Source organism: Sinocyclocheilus rhinocerous, unplaced genomic scaffold, assembly GCF_001515625.1.
Source record: "Sinocyclocheilus rhinocerous isolate Xijiao unplaced genomic scaffold, SAMN03320098_v1.1 scaffold334, whole genome shotgun sequence".
In the NCBI taxonomy this organism is placed as follows: Eukaryota; Metazoa; Chordata; class Actinopteri; order Cypriniformes; family Cyprinidae; genus Sinocyclocheilus; species Sinocyclocheilus rhinocerous.
Genome location: NW_015658500.1, coordinates 1,289,698 through 1,296,475, shown reverse-complemented (window position 1 = coordinate 1,296,475; position 6,778 = coordinate 1,289,698). Strand labels below are relative to the sequence as shown.

Below are 6,778 nucleotides of genomic sequence, written 5' to 3'. Positions count from 1 at the left end.
TTTATATCCGTTTTGCGACGACACATTTATGTGGCCAAGTGTAAATGGAAACGTTTTAACAAATCAGATAGATATCCAATCAGCGGAAACGCATGAAATGACCAGGTGTAAACAGGCCCTCTGTCTTTCTTTGCTAAGTCTTGCGTGTGTCGCAGCTGTAGTTCTAATCCTTTTATCCTGGTTCTCTTGTGTCTTGTTTTTGTGGTTTTTGCTCTTCTGCCTGTTTTTCTGTCATTATTTGGACTGCTTATTGTATTCGACCTCAAGCCTGTTTTGACTACAATTTGTGGATTATCCCTCCAATAAACCACTGCACATGGATCCTCAGCCTTTGTGTCCCTGTGCAGTTTTGTGACAAATAATAGCAGTAAATGAAATAAAAAATAGTTGAATTAAATAATTATTTGCAATTTCTTTTAATTAACATGCATACTATACTGAGAAAAAATGGTGTAGGATAATTTTTCACTCAGAAATTGCTAGTAAATTTCACAATTACAAAGAAATGGCAAGTAACACATTGAATTACCATTAGTTGACAGACTGAAATAGTATTTTTTTGTAAAACGTACTCCAATGATCTTTGTTTTATTTACAACCTCAAAAATGATATACTGTGTCCTTAATTCTGTATGCAGTATGTGATGTCCTATCGTCTTGGTCATATCTCCCTACTAGCCTGCACATTATCAGCAAATATGTTGCCAAACTTTCCTAGAATGGTTAATAAAGATGTTGTCTTCCTCTAATGGCCCTCGATGACATGCTGTGTGTCTTTTGGCAAGAAGTATGGCCTTCCCGATGAATGAACAGACCAGTGACCCTAGAGCCAACACCTCTTTACCCATTGCTTTTGAGGATGACGAAGATGGAACCCAAATGGTTGTCATGGAAACTGGGATCATTAGCACCAGCTGTAGTTTGTTTTAAGGTCTTAAGATTCTTCTCACGTGTTTAATTTAGTTGGACTCTGTGTTAAATTACACTTATCAAATGCTTTACTCTCAGCCGTGCTTGAAAGACAGCCGCAGCGCTTCATCAACACGCCGACGTCCTTGTGTCCATCCATGGGTGGTTTTCAGACATAATGAATAATTGGACAAATTGGATCAATCCCATAATTTGTGTTTTGATCGCTTATTTGACTCTAAAGTGGGGTCGTTTTGTAAAAAATGCTTTGCAGACTCATTCAATTTGTTAGTGCACTCAGCCCTGGAGCCACACTCAAGCTGTAGGAGGGTTTACAAATAGTGTCACCGCAGGTGATGTGATATAACATCTTCACATAACACAGAGCTGCTTGGTTATGAGTCTTTATTGACCTCAGACTCCTGGGATTAAATCTCAAACCTCTTTACTGTGTTAGTGACTGATCAGTATTAATATAAAGATTCAACTACTTACACAGGTATGGATATCTAAATGCAACAAACAGGATCAGGTTGGCAATATGATATATTGTTTTAATAATGTAGTTTGCATGTTAGATAGCAATATGGTGTGTGGAAATGCTGTGAAGGCATCAAAGCAGATAGTATGCGTAGATGCGAGCTCATAATGTGAAAATAATGTCTAGCTGTGCTAGCCAGAGCACCACATGAATCTGTCGTCAGGGACCAGTGAAGAAACTTGATATGGTTCACTTGGACACATGACACACACACACAGACGCTGCACCCATCAGTTCGGGTTTCATTCTGCTACAGTCACCATCATTTCCATAGCAATGCGCTAACAAAGTTAGTCTACAGTATGTGTTTGACAAGTGAGATTATATAATGTAAGGCTGTAGTGTGCAATACACACTTGGATTGACACCTGGGTGACTAATAAGAGTCATTGAGTGGCATAAAATGCTGAGGTTTTCAGTGGATTATTTTTGTGGATTTGTCAATGGAACACGGAAGTCCAGTAATTGGGCTGTTTTTTTTTAAAGAAAATTGACTGGTTATTTTCTGGTGTGGTTATTTCAATTGTTCTTGGCAGTTCAAAATTAAAATACCATTGTACTAACATGGTTTTAGTGAATACCATGGTATTGCTTGCAGTATCTTGGAGAATGATATGATATGATATGATATGATATAATATGATAATCATTTAATACCATGGGATATGGATGTTTCTTCAAATATGGGCACTTCTCCCTGTGGACTTTAAGAAAATGATCTGAAAATGAAGTGTTTCTACACATTGTCATTTTACAAATCTCAAATTACAGTATGTATTGTGTTTAATAGCATTCGGTACAGAAAATGACATTTTAAACTTTATGGCATAAAATGGATTTATACTGTATGACTTGCTGTTATTTTATATTTCCAAAATACAAGTTAATAATATTTACATGGAATTTCACATTTGGCAGTACAGATGAGCACCATTTTTTGATATTGAAATAATTAAAATTGAAGTAATTAATTTAGATTTTTTAAAGGTCAAGATTATTATTATGAATAATAATAAAAGATTTAACAATAATAAAATATACACATAAATGTCTTTTGAAAAGTAGGAAAAAATAAATGATGGTGGCATGGTAAAATGTTTACCTTTATATAACAATAAGAACTATAATTAAATATCAACCCCTGGGGCATAAAAGTGTGTGTCATTGAAAAAAAACACCCATAAATCAAAGTATTACTCTCTGATACCATTACTGTGATGTGCTACAGTGTTTGTTGCTTTCCTTAGGCAGTTACTTTAAAATCAGTATCTCCATCTTGTCAAGTGCTGCCAAAATAATGGACCACGGTTACCATCTCTATTCACCGTCCGCATTTATGTGGCTTGCTGATTGTTTTCACAAATTGGCATCATTTATTTGAGCTTGGTTATCAAAATGTTTAAGATTTTGTCAGGACACCATTAAAATTCATTACAGATGCAAAACATAGTGGATTGTAGCTGTAAAACCGAACTCTCTGATACCATTACTGTGATGTGCTACAGTGTTTGTTGCTTTCCTTAGGCAGTTACTTTAAAATCAGTATCTCCATCTTGTCAAGTGCTGCCAAAATAATGGACCACGGTTACCATCTCTATTCACCGTCCGCATTTATGTGGCTTGCTGATTGTTTTCACAAATTGGCATCATTTATTTGAGCTTAGTTATCAAAATGTTTAAGATTTTGTCAGGACACCGTTAAAATTCATTACAGATGCAAAACATAGTGGATTGTAGCTGTAAAACCGAATTCATAAATGTTTATTTGACATGTACTTCAGAGGATGTTTTCTTCACAACCGTCTCAGAGGGGAAGACAGTAACGGCGAGGTCTTCATGCAGTTTTAATTGTAAGTGGAGGAGATGAAACCATGCAATGTGTTGCTCAGTGGATAAAGTGCAAGAACTGCTGCTCACCAGCTGATTGTACAGAGAAACCAAACACCCCGCTTACAAACCTAGAAACATACCTTATGTGTGTGTTTACATTATAAGCCTCCAGTTTACAAGAACTGCTTTATTAGATCTTCAAGATACTTTACTTTTAATGTTACTTGAGATGAAAGTGAAATTTTTAGCCATTCAACTGATTTTTATTCATCTATGTGGTACAATAGGTGGTAATTAATTTTTTACACCGTGTTCTTTACGGTGAAATTGTTACAGACATGACTCACTAGAGAAGCAGTGGGAAGATGTTTAATCAGAGCATTTAAAGTGAGAATCGAGAGGAAGTGAGAACGTTCTATTCATATTTCTTTTATTTTTTAAGTGATTTCTCATTTATACAAAATTCTTCCTCAGTGCTGCTGTTTTCTACACTGTTTAGGCCTAAATTTAAGATTTATGTATTTGAATTGCATATCAAATTTCCATCCATTTTGATTACACAGTTTTAACATAAACTAATAAACTCATTGTAATGCATATTTGTCAGTTATACATAAATGAAACCGGTAAAAATTTCCATTGCATTGTGGAATAAGCAATATTCAATTAGTTAAAATGTATGAGATTGAATGAAATTGGATTTATTGTTAATAAATATATAAACCTGGTTATTCTGTATTTAAAACACATTCAGTTTATTAGTACTATTACATATTTTTTTTTACTTTGTCTTACCTGTTTCATTTATATAAGGAAGCTAGTTTCTGCCACATAATATAAATATAAAAAGTGCAAAAAATTGCAACTTTTTATCTCGCAATTCAGACTTTTTTTTCATGCAATTCTGAGTTTATATCTCTCAATTCTGACTTTTTTGTTCTCAGAATTGAAAAAAAAGAGAACTATGAGATATAAACTCATAAATGCATGGAAAAAAGTTTGAATTGTGAGATAAAAAGTCGCAATTACAACTTTAAAAAAAAATATTTTATTATTTATTAATTTTTTTAACCCCATGGCAGAAATAGGATTCCATATGTATGTACATCACATTAAGCTTATGTTAAGACTGTTTAAAGAGATGTGAAGTTTAAATGCAATTCATATACGTAAATCCTAAATTTAGGCCTAAATATTTTTGTGAATCCTTTATTTTAAAACACAAGCACTTCAAAATGTGTGTTCTTGTGAGGGGAGGTTTTGGTCCTATCCTCATTCTCTGGTGTTTTCTTTCTCTCTGGGTGTCAGTTATCACTTGAGGTGTCTGTTTCTCTCTTTCAGGGTCAGTGCTGCGTGACCATGACCGAGGGGAGACATCGTCACTGTCGGAAGTGAAGCGCTTTCCTCGGAGTGTGGATTCAGAGAGCCGTGTCCCAGAGCCTTGGAGGGATAGAGTGCCTCTTAGGAAGACCATATCCATCGATGACCGCCTTCTCCAGCAAACACCTAGAGAACATCACAGACTCCTCAGCCGAATAGAGAGGGGCAAGAAGAAACTCAGGAACATTAATGTGAGTGGTAGAGATGTTTCATATTGCTGTCAAATAGAGCTCAGCTATAGATACTATAAGAAATTCCATATTGGTCCTAGATATAAATGTGCCCTTCGTTGCTTGTTTTTTGCAATGAATTGTTTAAGGACATCTCTTAGCACATCCACCTTTGTAGGCAGATATTGATGTAGCGCATACAGTGTTTTGACAGTTCCACAGCTGATGAGCTTTTGCCGCGAGGGTCTTCATAGATGTTCAGTTGTGTAACTGTTCAAAAAAGAGGTACGCTTGCCCAGAATTCATCCTGGAGTTTGATCATGGCTGTCTATTCAGCGAACACTCATCTGTCATCCTACACCAGTGAGTCAGTGCTTTGAGGACACACTGCCTTGTAACCTTAAATTAGGGACTTTTGCAGAACATGAATTCCATCTGCATACATTTGCTATAGTAAAGACGCTGCTTCTGTGCAGTTCTGAGAAAGCTGTTCTGTATATAAATATATAGGTTAAGAAGGGATAGATAAAGAAGTATTCGTGATGTAGGCTTTTATGTGCTGGTCTCAAATAATCATGGCCATGAATAACAAACAGGTCTGGGCATTTCTAGCTTCTTGGAATGGATGGTTATGGATTATGGGTGGATTGCATCAAACTTTACCTTGTTTAAAACTCATTAATGTTAACTCATTAATGGAGCACATGCTTCAACACAAGTTGGAGTCGTTTACTGAAAACATACTCATCTATGAATTGGAAAAAAATATTTTTGATCATGAGGCATCTATCAGAAGTAGGATCCCTCTGGGGGTACGTGGCTTATTAAAATTTGAAAACCTCCAAGAGAACACCAAATAGATAAATGTATCTAATAAAACTAGAAGCACCATAATTCATATAATCAAGGTGAAAGCAACAATCAAGGATTTAATTCAATATTTTACATTACAAAGGAGATGTAAAATATTTCACATGGAAAGGTGAATACGTTTTTTGAAATTTTTTTTTGAATTTGTTTATTTATTTATTTTTATTATGTATGTATTATTATTATTTTTTAATTATCTTAATTCATTTTTAAAAATGATTTAAAAATCTTTAAAACCATTAAAAATATGTTTATATTTATAGATATTTTTTGAACCTGCTCATATACACAAATCGTTTGAACGAACTGATTCACTACAATTAATCTGACTTAACTACTTTAGATGCTATATTGAGCTTGCACATGAGGCAAAAAGGCCACAGTAATTCAAGTGCACTAAAACAGTGATGCTGTGTTTTTGTGCAAAACATCTCTACATTTTGGTAAAAGTACCTTGTTACTGGAACCGTAACTCTTGTTTTGATCCAATATAAACACAAATCATCCAGAAATTAGTGTGCTTATCTCAGGAAGGAAATCATGCAGTTCATAATGCAATTTAAAAAATGAACACTGTGTATAATATTGTGAGGTATTGGATCCTATTGCACATCAACAATGTTGAATATCAATATGGTTTGTGGAAATGCTGTGAAAGCATCAAAGCAGATGGTATGCGTAGATGCAAGCTCATAATGTGAAAATAATGTCTAGCTGCGCTAGCCAGAGCACCACAGGAATCTGTCATCATGGACCAGTGAAGGAACTTGATATGGTTCAATTGGACACATGACACACACAGACGCTGCACCCATCAGTTCAGGTTTCATTCTGCTACAGTCACCATCGTTTCCATAGCGATGAATGAATGAAGTTGGATTCTTTGTGTGTTTCAAAGTCAGATTACGTAACGTTTTGTAGCGTCTGGACCAATCAGACACACCATTTTTCATTTGATTTAATAAATCAATTATTCATTAGATTAACAAACATTCACAGACCCCTCACCCAATAAACATACTGGGTGCCAAGTTGTCTGTGAATGAGGCCCAGGACCCTGGTCCCCATGGCAACCACG

The 6,778-nt window shown here is 35.2% G+C and overlaps 1 protein-coding gene across 1 annotated transcript in view; it reads left to right on the top strand.

Moving 5' to 3' along the window:
- LOC107722232 (ankyrin repeat and fibronectin type-III domain-containing protein 1-like) overlaps nucleotides 1-6,778 on the top strand; it is an 85,678-nt gene that overhangs the window by 8,812 nt on the left and 70,088 nt on the right. Inside the window, exon 3 of the mRNA XM_016530512.1 lies at nucleotides 4,622-4,851. The gene's annotated coding sequence lies outside the window, so the exon portion shown is untranslated. The remainder of the gene's footprint in view (nucleotides 1-4,621; nucleotides 4,852-6,778) is intronic.